The 17,014-nt window shown below is 37.8% G+C and overlaps 1 protein-coding gene across 1 annotated transcript in view; it reads left to right on the top strand.

The window, feature by feature from the left end:
• The window catches only part of akap12b (A kinase (PRKA) anchor protein 12b), a 38,181-nt gene that overhangs the window by 462 nt on the left and 20,705 nt on the right, over positions 1–17,014 (top strand). The window lies entirely within an intron of this gene.

Raw genomic sequence — 17,014 nt, 5'->3', positions numbered from 1 at the left:
GTCAGAAGGCCTATTGAGAAAACGTTGAGACCTGTTTGCTTATGCATGTTCTTTAAGTTTTATTTTAAGTTTAATGAGTAGATATGCCGTAATGCAGTATTGAGGAAGTCAGATGGACTCCACTTGTTATTAGCCAGAGCAGCGGTGCGATATTTTCATTTCTTTTATTCTTTTTTTTTTTTTTTTTTTTTTTGTCCGGAGACAACAATACCAGATTTCGTCAGGAAAAAAAAATTGAGATATAAATGCATTTCTATCTTATTCCCAATTCCTCATGATGAAGTTGAATGTTCTCAATACTTTATGACATGGGTCTCTCATAGTGTGGCTCTTTGGTCGGTGGTTGAATAAGTTATTTGTTTGACATCATACTAGAATATATTATTCAAAAGCAGTAGTGTTTATCATACTGAATAGTAACATGAGGCTGTTGGTCAATCGAAGTCATCCTGATATTTATCACCACACGACACAAGTGTGATAATAGCCTACTTTTGGAGTTCTATAAACAAGAAGTTAGAGTTTAAAAGAGAATATAGAGTCAAATATTTGGCTAGTTAGCTTGTAGTGTATATTAGAATTTGTAGGTTTTTTTCTAGGCTTTGTGAGTTGCTAAGCAACAAATAGAACAGGTTGAAAGTGGAGCAACAGTAATTCCCTTTCTTTCTTGAGGTATTCTGTAATCACTGTTTAGGGTCCACTCCGGGTTTTCCATTTCCTGCTCACTGATGAGAGAAACCCACCTCAGAGTGATTCTGGGGCAAGAAAAAACATTGCACTCTAACAACACACTCACATTGCTATTCATATTTATTTAATGAATTGGTGGCTAATTCGTTCAAACACACAATATGTTTTCATACAATCTGCTTATTGTGCATTAATGGTTAGGGTGGGGCTTGTAGTTCATACAAAATCACCACCTTGTAAAATAGTCCCCCCAAGAGATCAGGTTGGCTCCAACCTATCTGGGACTTTTTCACTCTTGCGTGATGCCTTACTTAATTTAGAGACACAAATTTGCACAATGCTGTTATTTCTTGTCATGTGCAAAATCACGGGATGCATAACTTACACCTTGGTGTTATATTACTTTCAAAGAGCTATGTATCAAAATGACATGGGCTAATGTAGCAAGGAGAAGGCACAGGGGCTTACTAAGATTCAGAGGAGTGAAAATGAGCATCTTATACTATGATGTAGCCTACCGTTACATTCTTGCATTATTTAAAGAGATGCTCCAGTGGGTCTTAAAAGGGTTAGCTCACCCAAAAATAAATATTCTGTCATCATTTGCTGACCCTCGTGTCATTTCAAACCTGTTTGACTTTTTTCTTCTTCTGTAGAACATCAAGAAAGTTGAACAATTCAAGTTATTATTATTTTGATCACATACACAGAGATGATCAAAACCACAACTGACTGTCCTGTACCTACAATTATATTTTTATATAGTCTTTTGGCAATTTTATCTAATATTAACTCGATGAAAACCCATATTGTTTACACGTATTATTTAAAACGCTTTCAAAGAAACAAAATTGAAAATTGACCAAGCCATTCAAGGGATGATCCCACTGTATTAACTTGTGTACAGTTTTAGGTTTGAGAAGACTTTTACTAACTTTTGTAGGTAACATCTCTAAGTTGTTCCTTACAGAAGAGATCAGCACAAAACAGTGTTAAATATGAAACTTTGTACAACAGATATGATTGTTTTAGGAGAGAAATGTGCAGAAATGTGATGGGACACATTTTGTCCCTGACAACCGTTACAATTTGATGTATTTTTTCCTCTCAAACAAAGTACAAACAAGACAATGACCTTGCATGTTGTTTTCCCATGCAGCATTCCATTCATCTTCTTCTTCAGCTGTTCAGTTTTATATAAAGTGCTTGATGATGGTCGCCGTTATTGTCTCACCAGCTGAGCTTGAATAGAGTATGCGCCTTTTTTAAAGGCAATCATAGTTGTTGAAACAAGACCTGAGATACAAAAAGACCTGTTAAACCCATCCAGTTTTGCGACTTTTCTGAATTCTATGTAAATCTGAATCTTGACTGAAACATGTCAAGACCAGTTTGAGGTATGGAATATGCAAACCTCGAGTGTTTGTTATTTATTAGATAAGGGCCCTTGAACAGGTGTGGTCTGGTGTTTGTGTGTGTGCGCTTTAGCAATACAACTACATGCTGTGTATACAGCGTTTGTGTGAGGCGCCCTACTGGAGATGTGGTTGATAAACATCCTCTCTGGCGCACAGAGGAATTTTAGTAATTCACACTCGCGCACTCTAAAAATGGGTCAAAACATGGATGGGGTTGAACACCTACTCAGACATCCCCTCACATTTCAACATTTCCTCCCCCTAAATGCCTCTAAAACACTCACTTTGTTGAAAAACCAACAGCGGCTGAACCTCGGCTCTCGACCCTTTTCAAACTTTTCAGGCTAAGTCCGCGATTCTATTAAAGACTCAATTGCAAACATAAACTCACAATAATGCCTGTGTTGGCCTTACAATGAGACACACACACAGGCCTTTTTCCAAACCAACAATGCACTGATTGACAAGTTCATAAACACCCTTTAGTTGTGATTATCTGGATTAGATTCACACTATTTAACACTCAGAAGTAGAGTTTAACTTGAATGCGTAAACATATTTAACATTATGAAGGATGGCATAAAACCCTAATGTCAGAGCGGTAATGAGAGAGGGGTGGTGTGGGAGCATTTGCAATCAGATAAGAGCCTCATAAAGGATGGGACCCGAGAAGAGGGGGGAGTGGAGGACGAAAAGAACAGAGGGCCCATTTAGGATGGGCTGGAGGACAGGTCCCGGGGCAGAGGGGTGCTGAGTGTGCATCGGCCCGAAGAAAGAGAACTAGGGAGAGAGAGAGTGATTCAGGGAGGGGGACGTGGGAGAAAGATGGCTGGTCTGAATGGGAACATATCATGTAGAATGAGTGAAAGAAAGGGCACAGGGAGGGAAAACAAGTAGATGGATAATTAGCTTGTGCTTTTCTGCTAGGGGTGATGAGAATGGTAATGGTAAAGACGACGTGAAAGAAATGAGAAATTACATTCTAAAGACACTGAACAGATGCTGTATGAGATGTCATGCTGACTCTCTAGCTGTCACATTGAATACAGGTAGTGTTGAGAAGTGAGATTCAGGTGAGGTCAAGTGGAAAAAACATACTGTTAGATAGACAGAGCAAATGTGAATGGATGTCCCAATTCTGCCTGATCTCCGGATCTCAACTCAATCGTGTCATCTTATTATGAAACTTATGAAACGTAACTTTAACAGTAAGGTCTAATGTAATAACATTAGGTATCATGAACAATATTTTCATAATTACTTTATTCATGCCATCACAGATAAGGCTTAGGTCTAGTCAATGCATGCTTGATCTTAAAATATGTCAGTGCCATTGATTGGTCCATGCACACCAGTAATGCTTTTTTTCTAGCTACTTAAATGCCATAGTTTTACTAAGGCCTAATCCTGGCTTAATCCAAGCGCTGTCTGTGAAACCAGGCCCCAATGTATTATGAATAAACATAATATTTATAAAATACCATTAACCAAGATTAAAAAAATGCTGTAAAAAAAACATTTCAATGTAGTTCATGATACCTTATTCATTCAGATTGAACCTTATTGTAAAGTGTTACCAAATAATATTTTATTAAAATCCATTTTTTATCCGCAGTTTTTGAATCTCCGTTCACATTGATTAAAATCAATCTCCTTCTGTGTAACTGAGGACCCTGACTTGAGATCAGTGATTGTTCATAGCGGAACAGTGCTCAATGAGTCCTATGGACAGAGGATCTGATCCAGGATCAGCAGATGAGTGCAAATAGGAGCTGGAGTGAGATTATGTAATATAGGATGTGATGGAAGTGCACACAGACATCAGGGGATCAGTGGTTTAATGAGGGTTTGGCATCGGCGGCCTGCCAGGCTGTTTGCTCCTCGTCCCATTCACACTAATGTACCAGAGTGGGAGTGGGGACTTCCTGAGGTTTGACTAATTTGTTAGCCTGAATGTCTCAATCAGTTGAAAAAGTTGTCTGTTTAGCTGTTATAATATAATATAATATAATATAATATAATATAATATAATATAATATAATATAATATAATATAATATAATATAATATAATATAATATAATATAATATAATATAATATAATATAATATAGGAGTCTAAATAAGTATAGGAACCTGCTGATCATATTGATGTATTCATTTCTTCAATGCATTGTCATATCACAGTTTTGAATTGCAGTAAGGAAGAAGTAGGCTGTATGAAAAGACCATTAGTCTTTTATTAAAGGAGAGAGGGAGGCACTTAAAGTAGGCTAATTCACTCAGATGAAGGATGCAGATGGAGAGTGAGCTGTCATCAGCCAGAGAGAGGGAAGGTAGAAAAGAAGAAAAACAGATGAGTGAAAGGTGGAATGAGGAAAATGTATTTAGTTATGATGTCAGGTTTTGGAAAAATATTCCATCCCTTTAAGTAGTGATAATCTGTCTATGAGGTGTTTAGTGAGTGTTTATTACGTTTTTGTTGGGTAATTACATTAGTCATTAAAGGGACCACCCTGTTTCAGAGCAGGACTTCCTGTCCAGAAAAGGAAATTAGAGGAGGCATGATGCTAATGAAGTAACTTCCTGTTTAAAGATCCAGTTATTCTCCTGATTATGCGTAGAACTTGTTTGGAGCAGATATTTAAGATATTTTTAATAGTCTTAATTTATAGAGTCACATGGAGCTTGTCTATGTCTTGACAGAGCGACATGTCCATTCTCAAGTGTGCTTCTCAAGGGTGACATAATAAACAATCCACTTTTACTGAAGTCAAACTGAATCACTTTTATGAATATATAACATGCTAAAAAATAATTATAAATATATATGTTTGTATATGTATATACACTCACCTAAAGGATTATTAGGAACACCATACTAATACTGTGTTTGACCCCCTTTCGCCTTCAGAACTGCCTTAATTCTACGTTGCATTGATTCAACAAGGTGCTGAAAGCATTCTTTAGAAATGTTGGCCCATATTGATAGGATAGCATCTTGCAGTTGATGGAGATTTGTGGGATGCACATCCAGGGCACAAAGCTCCTGTTCCACCACATCCCAAAGATGCTCTATTGGGTTGAGATCTGGTGACTGTGGGGGCCATTTTAGTATAGTGAACTCATTGTCATGTTCAAGAAGCCAATTTGAAATGATTCGAGCTTTGTGACATGGTGCATTATCCTGCTGGAAGTAGCCATCAGAGGATGAGTACATGGGGGTCATAAAGGGATGGACATGGTCAGAAACAATGCTCAGGTAGGCCGTGGCATTTAAACGATGCCCAATTGGCACTAAGGGGCCTAAAGTGTGCCAAGAAAACATCCTCCACACCATTACACCACCACCACCAGCCTGCACAGTGGTAACAAGGCATGATGGATCCATGTTCTCATTCTGTTTACGGCAAATTCTGACTCTACCATCTGAATGTCTCAACAGAAATCGAGACTCATCAGACCAGGCAACATTTTTCCAGTCTTCAACTGTCCAATTTTGGTGAGCTCGTGCAAATTGTAGTCTCTTTTTCCTATTTGTAGTGGAGATGAGTGGTACCCGGTGGGGTCTTCTGCTGTTGTAGCCCATCCACCTCAAGGTTGTGCGTGTTGTGGCTTCACAAATGCTTTGCTGCATACCTCGGTTGTAACGAGTGGTTATTTCAGTTAAAGTTGCTCTTCTATCAGCTTGAATCAGTCGGCCCATTCTCCTCTGACCTCTAGCATCAACAAGGCATTTTCGCCCACAGGACTGCCGCATACTGGATGTTTTTCCCTTTTCACACCATTCTTTGTAAACCCTAGAAATGGTTGTGCGTGAAAATCCCAGTAACTGAGCAGATTGTGAAATACTCAGACCGGCCTGTCTGGCACCAACAACCATGCCACGCTCAAAATTGCTTAAATCACCTTTCTTTCCCATTCTGACATTCAGTTTGGAGTTCAGGAGATTGTCTTGACCAGGACTACACCCCTAAATGCATTGAAGCAACTGCCATGTGATTGGTTGATTAGATAATTGCATTAATGAGAAATTGAACAGGTGTTCCTAATAATCCTTTAGGTGAGTGTATATATATATATTAGTACATATATTCCATGTAGTCTTTCAATTAATTCAAGTACAAAAACAACAAATGCAAAAGCAAATTCTTATATAATGAATAAGAAAAATGCTGCTAAAATTTGTTTTAGGTGGATAGCATGTCACACTGAAAGACATGCCAGCTTTATATTTAATGTCAGCTCCCCACACATAATTTTGGGTCCAGTAAGATTCCACCCCCAAGAATTAATAGTTTTATCCAGAAAGGATGCATTAAATTGATCAAAAGTAACAATAGTGACATTTATGATGTTACAAAAGATTTATTTGTCAAATAAATACTGTTTTTAATTTTGTTTACATTCATTAGAGAATCCTGACAAATGTGTAATTGTTCAAATATTTTTAATATTAAGCAGCACAACTGTTTCTTGAGCAGCAAATCAGCATATTAGCATGATTTCTGAAGGATCGCTGAAGACTGGAGTAATGATGCCATCACAGGAATAAATGTCATTTTAAAATATAATAAAATAGAAAACCTTTATTTTAAATTGTAATCATATTTCACAAAATTTTTAATCAAACAAAAATTTTAATCTCACTAAAAGCCACTTCTTTCTAAAACATTATACTCTTACTGACCACAAACTTTTTCAACTGTATTGCATGCATATGCATTGATTTGTTTACTAATGTGTTCTTTCATTTGTTGTGTACAGAAAAGGTATCTGTGGAGCTTTAATCCGCATTTGTGTTTAAATACAGGCAGTCTTCTCACTGATTCTGACCCTGCCAGTGCCGTATCACCCTCTCTTTGGCTCTTTCTAATGATTAAGGACCTGTTTACATGGGTCAAAAATAGAAGGGTTCTATTTTCACCAGCCAACTCTCACTGTCCTCCTCCATCGCATTCACTCTCTTTTTTGTTTTCCACTCCCCTCCTCCCCTCTCTCCCTCTTTAGAAGTAAAGTTGGCCTCATAAAATGTTAATAAGTGCCAGAGTTACATAAAAACAGTCTTCCAGAATAGAAAAAACAGAGGCCAATGAGGGCAAAGGTAGAACGAAGAGACAGTTTGTAATACACAAGACGTACCCTCTTTAATTAACAATATGGAGCAAAGAAATACTTCTTTATCTTTTTTTTTTCTTAGTTTCACTTGTTTTCTCAAGTAAACAAGCAATTCCATCGTATTTCCCTATCTTCACTGTAGATGTGCTTTTGCTGATAAAAGTAAAGCACTCTCCTTTTGGAGAAGTGCTTTCATCAGGAGTCAGCAGCATCAATAACGTTTCATTACTGCCCTGCCAGAAAAAGACAATCCCAGTCAACCGCTTACTTTTGTCTGCACTTCACAGCTGAAGAAATCTATTGTACTGCTGAACAACAACTAAAGGCTCCTAGATGTGTTTGCTTCACAGCTTAATACAAATGTAGTGGAGACTATCGACATTTGAAGATAAGCATCATCGGGAAGCTTCACTAGGATGGATTCTGGAAGTCTTTTGGATTTGAATGTGAATCCTCAAGCACAGGTGACAGAATGCTTTTGAATATACTTTGGCTGCTTTAAATGACTAACAATCATGGGTTATATTATTGGTATCCTCTGCATTTTATTGGTATCCTCCTTTTACATTTATGAACAAAGGAAGATGCTGAGGGTGTTACTTGCAATAAAAACTGCAGTGTAATGATGTTCTTTTCTCTGATAAATTTTATTGGTCTGGCAGATTGTGCTGTCCAGCTGGTCCCAGATTGTTTGCATGATAGTTTTATTGCTTAGTAATGCTGATTGGTTTTAGCTAAAGTCATAACTGTTGTTTCTCTGTAAATGGGCAGATGCAGGACGAACTGTGCTTAAGTCATAGATCCACTAACCCATGCAGTGTTTTGTGTGATGCTTGTAGCAATCAGCCTTAAAATCAAAGAGATTATGCAAATATAAACACTCCCACACAGAGTGACAATGATGATGTCAACAAAATTAGGCAGAAGCCACAATCAGTGGATGGCACTGGATGTAATGTCATCACAGACAGGAACCACTCCCATTCAAATGAACCTCAAAACAGATGATCTGATATGTATTTGTTCTTGAAAAAAAAAAAGAGATGGCTGCTGAGATTTTTGCAATAATTATTTCACTGCTCTTTTATTTCAGAAAAGAATCAAATATTTAATTGATCATGATTCTTTAGCAATTCTTTGTATAACAGTTTGTCTGAAGCTGCAAAACCATCTTACCCATCAAAATGGAACCGCTCTTACATAGACACTAAAGAGCAAATTCACTAAACCATTTAGTATGCATCTTCTTCACTAACCACATTTGCCTGGCATGATTAGCATTGCTTTTACCTCTTGTGGAAAGCATTTCCTAGCAATGATGACAGCAGTAATGCATCAAATCAGGGAGAAGAGCATTAGGCTATACTGTATATAGGCGCATCCATGTAGCCGAGTGCAAATTGTGTTCAGCACAGGTTATTTGGGAGTTTTTGTGCTTATACCGTATTTGCATAATAAGTTTAGTGAATCTGGAGCAAAAACACAGACAGCATATGCAAATAAACAATGCTATATGAGTGCACATTTCAGTCTTTGTGAATCTCCCTTAAAGGGTTAGTTCTAAAAATGTAGATTATGTCATTAATGACTCACCCTCATGTCGTTCCAAACCCGTAAGACCTACGTTCATCTTCGAAACACAAATTAAGATATTTTTGATGAAATCCGAGAGCTTTCTGAACCCCCACTTAGACTGCAACGTAATTGGAAATTTCAAGGCTCAGAAAGGTAGTAAAGACATCGTTAAAAAAGTCCAAATTGTAACTTTTTGTGCGCAAAAATAAATAAATAATTTGTTCTCTTCCGTGTCAGTCTTTGATGCTGTTCACATTGTAAACACAGTACAGCGCTTCCGGGTTCTAAGCCGGCTCAGTATTGGCCGGATCCTGCATCAGCATCACACGCACAAAAATATTCTCGTCGCTTCATAAAATTAAGGTTGAACCACTGTATCACATGGACTATTTTAACAATGTCTTTACTACCTTTCTGGGCCTTGAAAGTTGTGATTACATTGCAGTCTATGGAGGGACAGAAAGCTCTGGGATTTCATCAAAAATATCTTTTTGTGTTCTGAAGATGAACAAAATTGGTTTGGAGTGACATGAGGGTGAGTAATTAATGACAGAATTTTTATTTTTGGTTAAACTATCCCTTTAATATAGGATTCTCCTTGTTTATGAATGCATTGCATTTTAACGGTGTGGGTGACCTTTAGCTGTGCCCCTTCGGGAGATGTAGTTCAATGAGATCAATGAGATGTAATTAAAGTGTGGATTCCATTTAACATAGAGTCGCAAGGCTTTGAGAGATTCATCTTTCTACTCTCCTAACAGCTCTTCTGAGTTAAGAGTGAATGATGATATTTGTACCCAGCTGTTTGTGGAGTTTTTCTTCAAGATCCCTTAACAACTGATTTCTAATCATTGATGAAAGGATGTGGATAATACAGGAAGATTGATAGCAGATTGTGCTGGCTGTGATGGTGTAAAATCAATAATGAAAACAGGCCCTATAGCGTTCATTTAAGTGATGGCAAAGCATCACTAATGGATAATAATTATGACTCAGTGTTTGTGTGTAAATGGCTCAGACCACCATGTTTGTTTAGACAGAATACTATTTCTTTATGAGAAAGGATACTTTCTGTGTAGCTTTAGATTTGAGTAATTATTTATTTATATTGGTATGTAAAACTTTATTTACATAGAATTATTTAAAACAGTGTTTACAAAGTGCCTTGCAGAAGACACATAAGTAAACGTTCACATAAATACCAGCTTGTCGTCGTCCCACAGTACATCCTGCTGCCATCACTTCTCCAGGTAAATGGTGCACACATACACGGCCATCCACGTGATGTAAAAGAAAATGGGACTCATCAGACCAGGTGACCTTCTTCCACTGCTCCAAGGTCCAGATCCGACACTCACCCTTTCGATGGTGGACAGGGGTCATCATAGGCACTCTGATTGGTCTGCGGCTACACAGCCCCATATGCAGCTGAGTGCGATGCACTGTGTGTTGTGACACATTCCTCCCATAACCATCATTAAAATGTTGTGTGACTTGTGCCACAGTAGACTTTAAATGCTCGTACCAGACGGGATAGCCTTCATTGGCTTGTACATCGATGAGCCTTGGGGGCCCAAAACCCTGTCGCCGGTTTGTGGTTTGTCCCACCTCTGACCAATGCTGGTAAATTCTGACCACTGCTGACCGGAAGCAACCCACAAGCCTTGCCGTTTCAGAGATACTCTGACCCAGTCGCTTAGCCATAACAATTTGGCCCTTGTCAAAGTCGCTCATATCTTTATTCCTGCCCATTTCCCCTGCATCAAACATGTTGATTATGAAAACTTATTGTTTGCGTACCATCTAATCTACCCAGACCTTAATATGTGGTCTTGTTAGGAGATGATTAACGATATTCGCTTCACCTGGGACTGGCTTGTACTGATGAAATGAGATGTTATTTCAAATGGGAATATAAATAGGTGAAAAAATAAAAGGCCTCAGAATCGAGCCTGGGGGGACACCCACAAGACATCACATTACATGATATTGTAAGTATTGTACCGTTTACATGTCTCCAGTTTGGTACTGTCCCCATTGTTGTTTGTATGCTCATTTACAAAACGAGCATACAACAGAAAATTGGGTGTACGGTCATTTCCACGCAAAACTTGGCATTTATCAATATGGACGTGAGGGGTGGCTACGATCAAATCTCACGTCAGGTCTCAGCTCGTGAACGGAAGTTTATGAGTTAGCGTAAACTTGCAGCATAGGAAATCTATTGGATGCTGTACACTGGTGGTGGTTGAGGAAAGATCCCAACATGATTGTAAAGTGCTTTGGGTGTACAGTAGTACATATGAAAAGCACTATATAAATTCCTCATTCATTCATATCAGTTCTAGCGTTGCTAACTTGATATTTCAGCCATTCATCATCAAACTAAAATGCAGTCAACCAAACATAAAAGTTACAATGTTCAATTTAAATTGTAAAATCAGCATGCCCAGCGCCCAACCAAACACAATTTTGGATATTGGAACACGAGTGAAGTACAAAGCCTTTTTTATATAATAAATATAATTTAGCAACCAACTGTTAGATTGCGAATATGGAAACATTTGGATTTGTGTCGAATGAGACATTTCATCGCTATTTTCATTCTTGTTCTGTTCTGAATTCCGTTAAATTGAATTGATTTGTTGTGGGTTGAGGGGAACCAAAATAGCCTAGGCTACAGTGTTTATAATGTTTGTAAATGTTTCGTTGTATTTACCCACATTTAATATTCATATACATTAATTTAATTGTTTATTAATTTAATTGCAATTACGAGGTTAATGTTTTTTTTGGAGTGAGATCGATTTCTCTTTCATGACATTACTTTCTCTTATTGACCGGTTTAAGTTAAAATCTATGGGGAAGGCTTCTAAACCGTGAATTTTTAGGGGCGTAATATTCAAATGACGATTGTTTGGAGCTGCCACATTTATCAATGTACGATCATTCGTACAATGGGATTGGCAGCATACGAATGTTTCATAAATCACCGTAAGATGATTTCTGTGCTCGTTTCTATGTTAAATTGGTAAATGAGGCCCGTTGGGTTTGCAGGACAACTAAATAAAGAAGGAAGCAAGGGGAGGAGTTAAGGGCATCCTGTATCAGGCGCATGCGCTGTTTCCCCTTCACTGCAGTGCAGAGTCTCATCCGCTCAGTGCTGTACCAAAAATAGCTAGATGCTCTCTCTCTCTCTCTCTCTCTCTCTCTCTCTCTCTCTCTCTCTCTCTCTCTCTCTCTCTCTCTCTCTCTCTCTCTCTCTCGCAGAGGACAGAATAACTCTTGTTCATCCTTGAAAGACAAATCATGACTCATGCCTTTTAACAAACTGCTGTATTCCCTATTTCTGGTAATGGTTCAAGTTTTTGTATATGAGCATTGGGAGGTGGACGTTAGAAAGCACATATTAAATTTGTAGCATCCAGGGAGAGTTGTAAAATCGCAGCACAATCATGTATTGATTGAAAGGTCATATATCGCTCTGGCTGGCAGCCACGCCAGGACATTTGGAAATGTTATCTTCAGATCTATACCAAGAGTTACAGTATAAAGAAAATCCTAGAAGGCCCTGTCGTAAACACTGATTGCATTTTCTGGTTTTATTAGAGATGATAAAGATGATGTCTGCAGTTAAATTTGGTTTGTCTCTTCCTGATTGTGATGGACTGAATAATGGTTCTTATACATATGAACATACTATATAATAAGATTCATATACAAAGTTTTTGAAAAAAGATTCTTTCTTTCTGTGCAACACAAAATATGATATTTTGAAAAACGTTGCTAACACAAACAATTTTGGTGACGGTTGACTTTCACTGTATGGACAAACAAAACACTGAGACATTTCTTTTTTATTTTTGGGTGAATTATCCCTTTAGGATTATTTGAAAGTGTTTGTGATTGTGCATGTCTCCACCAAAGCTGGTCACATGCTTCTACCACAGTAACATTGTTAGGGCATAAAATAAAATCAGGCAGCATGTGAGAATCACTGTGAGCTCAAGCCCTTTGTCTGAAACAATTCTGCATCTTTTTTGGTTTGATTACAAGATCATGTGGCTGTTGGTGACAGTGGGTGAACTAATTTCCCTGGAGTTGCATCTAATCTTCTAAGGTCTCATAAGGGAAAATGGTAAATGCACTTTCTGTCTCTTCAACAACAGACAGGAAATGTAATTTGAAAGTGTAAGTAGTCACAGTTCACAAAAGTGTATTAAAGACCCTGCATCACTGACAAGTTGGTCAATTGGTTAGGCCGGATGCGTGCTGACAGTTAATTGCAGGTTTTGTAAGACCCTTTAAATATGGTCTATTTAGTGCAGAATTTTTCTTTATAATAGGTGAACTTTCACTTTTTTGCGGTCATTAAACTGATCCAGTTTCACTATCCCCACCAGATCCTCATGTTAAACTCTGACTGTTGTTTCTTTAAAGTAACAGGAGAGTCACATCTGAACTTTTCCTTTCTTCTTATGATCTGAATCACAGGAGGACCCTTGGGATAGAGTGAGAGGAGGAGGTTTATTGTTTCAGTCAGTTTCGGGGCTGAATCTGGGACGTCCAGCCGATCTGCCAGAGACACAGGGAGGTCCTGTCCTATCACATTGATGTTTGCTCATAAGGGTGGCCTTAGTGACAGCTGTTAGGGGAGTGGAAGGAACAGAGGACTCCCAGTATCGGCTTGAGACAAACAGTGTGTCAGGAAAATCAGGAAAATGCGCAGTGGGGTGGCTCGCAGCTTGGAAGGCTCTCCGCATGGACATTTATATGTACAAGTTCCTGGAATAACAAAATCGCTCCTTTTTTGTATATAGCTCCCAGTCTGTGCCAAAAAATAAATTCCTCTTTCGTCAAACAAGAAGTAAAGAATTCACTGCATATGTTTCCATGAAGCAAACAAATCTGAAGCCAACACGAAGGACGTTTTAGCAATGCAAGCACTTAATCTCTTCACAGCCTTGCAGATATGTGATTTATCAAGTCAGGGGGCGAAGAAATGCAAAGCTGTCACTATGCTATTTGTAAATGTGGAGCTCAAATCCCATAAATTTGCCAAAGTCTAATAAGTTTAGGCAACAAGATGATGTGTTTGTCTGCCTTTGAAGCAACAGATTTTCCCCTTCAGTGAGTGAAAAACGGGCGGTTTGGACTGTGACACTCTGGTTCTGATTCAGACGTTGAGAAGGCTGATGATTTGTGGACCTCAAAGACTGTTGTGATCTTGAGCAGTGTTACTGATTCAAATTGACTCTGTGTATTTGATATGATTAGGCATGTAAGGGCGCAGTTTATTTTGGTGGCCTTATTGTCAGGATCAAGTTGTAATCGCTAGCCTGTTCAAACACTGGAGCAGTTTACCACAGTAATACTACACTGGTGTAGATTGTTTGTGAAGTAAATTACTTAACTGAGATAGACTGAGGTTTGCTGTGTGTTGCCAGAGACTGATCGTTTCACATCTGTGTTTGTGTCGAAGGAGATGATGCATGCCGTTTGTGGTCTCTGAGGCTCCAATACTGAGTATGTGTTACCCAAATTTGGATGTGTATCTTGTGTGCTTAACCCTCTACACAAAGCAAGTCTTTCTCTCTTGTGCTGGATGAGTAGTTTACTGTTTTGAATTGAAATTCGACTGGAATTTTGAGCAGATTAAGTTAAATGAGATAAATGTGTGTAATATGTACATATCAAAAACAGCTAAATAGTCTGTCGTCCCAATAACTGTCTCACTAAGTAAATCTCCAGAAAGCTGCTAGCAATCATTGATTAATAGAGTATGGAAATCATGTAGCCAATTTGTCCTATCACTAGTGAATGAAAGCATAGTGTTTTGGACCCTATTGACTTTTATTGCATGGGCATTCTTCAAAATATCTTCTTTTGTGTTCTGCTGAATTTTACTTTTTGGGGGTGAACTGTACTTTTAATACTAAGTATAAGCAATAGGTGAATGTGAGAATTATAGTTTTATAGTTATAGGGTCTGGTGGCTTTTATACAGTTTGTTGTATCAGAGAAGTGTGTTTTAGGAGGTTTGTGTTTGGGGCATCAACAGTGAATAATAATGCATCAATCATGAGATCTCAAATACCAGTCTTAATTGCAATTTCGCTGCAAGAAAATTACAGTATAGCAAAAGCAAGCAATGAGGGTAATAGTCACTTCCTCAGCTTTCCTTGTGTAATCAAATTGCTTAAAGGGATAGTTCACCCAAAAATATAAATTCTGTCTTTAATAACTCACTCTCATGTTGTTCCAAATCGGTATGACTTTGGATGAATTATCCCTTTAAGGCAATAGTTCCTCAGTTTAAATTTGTCTGGAGCTGTCTGCTGACTTTAACATGTTCAACCATCAGCTGCTGATTGTAGATCTAAAGTCTTAGTTCCCTGTAGACTCCTTTGACAACAGATTCTATCATGTTTCGTTTCCACACTCTGCAAACACACCACAAGAGTCCTAAAGAGTCTGGTTCTCTGACCCCTGATATTGTCTGTCTACTACAGCTTGATTTAGTACATCACATGTTTTCTCTTTTCACTTCTATAATGATAAAAAATTTTGGATGCGTAGAAGGCGGTTCAAGTCTGGGACCACTAGTGAACATTTTGCCATTTTGAACTCTTCTAATTTGCTACATTTTTCTTCTTATCTTATCAAATTATATTATCATCAGCATAATTTGAGTGAAAAATTGAATTGAAAAATGAACATGAATTTTCAAATGTCTTGGAAAGTTTGTCCCACATTTTCTGTAATGACAGCAGCACTCGAACTCCACAAGTTTGAGTAACAAATAGATATATTTTCCAAAATCAAGAACTTGTAGCTTTGCTTACGTGTCATCTCCCCTCTGGACCTCTCACAATGTATATGACAATTTTGTTATTCTATGCATCCATTTATTATCTATAGTCACATAACACGTTTGCAGCGCTTATGAAAATTGCTGATAAACTAGCCTGGCCTTTCAGTTTTATGATAGCTATATGAGAATTTGATATATACGATGATGTCTGTAGTTTACACCCTGCTGAAGGCCGTTTCTCTCACTGTAATTCATCTTGAGGTGTTTAAATTGCCCTTTAAGAGACTGAGGCCACACTAGGAAAATGATGTCTCAAGTGTTCAGGTATTCTGCAAAACATATAAATTATCTAACCGTTCATACCAAGAGGTCAAGGTTTGTCCAATATTGTTTTATTATTCTAGTGACAAAAAAAATTCTAATAAGTTCATACAGTGATATTCATACACTTATATGGGCTCCACTTGTTTGTTTTCATTTTAAATTTGTAAGTATGTCAGTTTTAATTTAAAGTATACATTTATTAACAGTCCAAAATGTCATTGAGATCAACAGAGTCTTGAAAACCTTCAGAAGGTCACAGATCTGTCAGATGAATGCTATGGTAGTATTTGACAACTGGATAGATGTTTAGAAGGGCATAAATTCTCCTCTATTTTGCTGTCTTTTTCTGTCCAACAGTGAAGAGATTTGCAACCTCTCTGCAGAGTGATTTGTGGGATGGACAGCCGTCCCTGAACCTCTGATCTGCAGAAGAGGGGAGGAGGAGGAGGAGAGAAAAGGAATCTGACAGATGACTGCGTTCTAGGGCAGGAGAACAGATGAAAGCATTAAAAAGATGGGGGTATTTTCAGATAATGAAGTTTTAGGAAAGACATACGAACAGAGATGCAAACTCATCAGGGGTGAAAAGGTGACAAAGATGCGACCCCAGACAATACATATATTTTTATACATGTAATATTTAAAACACTTTATTATTTGTTTTTAACTCTACACTTCTGCAGTACAATTCTCTTTAAAGGAGATCTACATTTTTAATTTTCATTCGTGGAGATAATAACATGGTAAAATGTTTTATATTATATAATATACAGGTTTAGTTATGTTAAAACATGTCTAAATAGTATAAATTATGCTGGCTGATTAAATTGAAAATCCCAACATATATGTCATAATGGCAAAATTATTCCCCTAATATATAATTTCATCATGACGATAAAATTCCCATGCCCATCATGTTTTTGACACTCATTGTGTTTTGACGCCAAATGTGTCTAATGCAATGAGCTTTAGTGTGAAAGCAATGAGTACCCTGCATATCGAAAAATTACGCTAAAAGGGAGCCATGTGTGTTAAAAAGTGATCCAGAGGGATCCTGACCAAGCGTCCATATGTGATGA

The sequence above is a fragment of the Scardinius erythrophthalmus genome, assembly GCF_964197995.2.
Source record: "Scardinius erythrophthalmus genome assembly, chromosome: 11".
Lineage (NCBI taxonomy): Eukaryota > Metazoa > Chordata > Actinopteri > Cypriniformes > Leuciscidae > Scardinius > Scardinius erythrophthalmus.
This window is presented reverse-complemented; position numbering and strand designations above follow the sequence as displayed.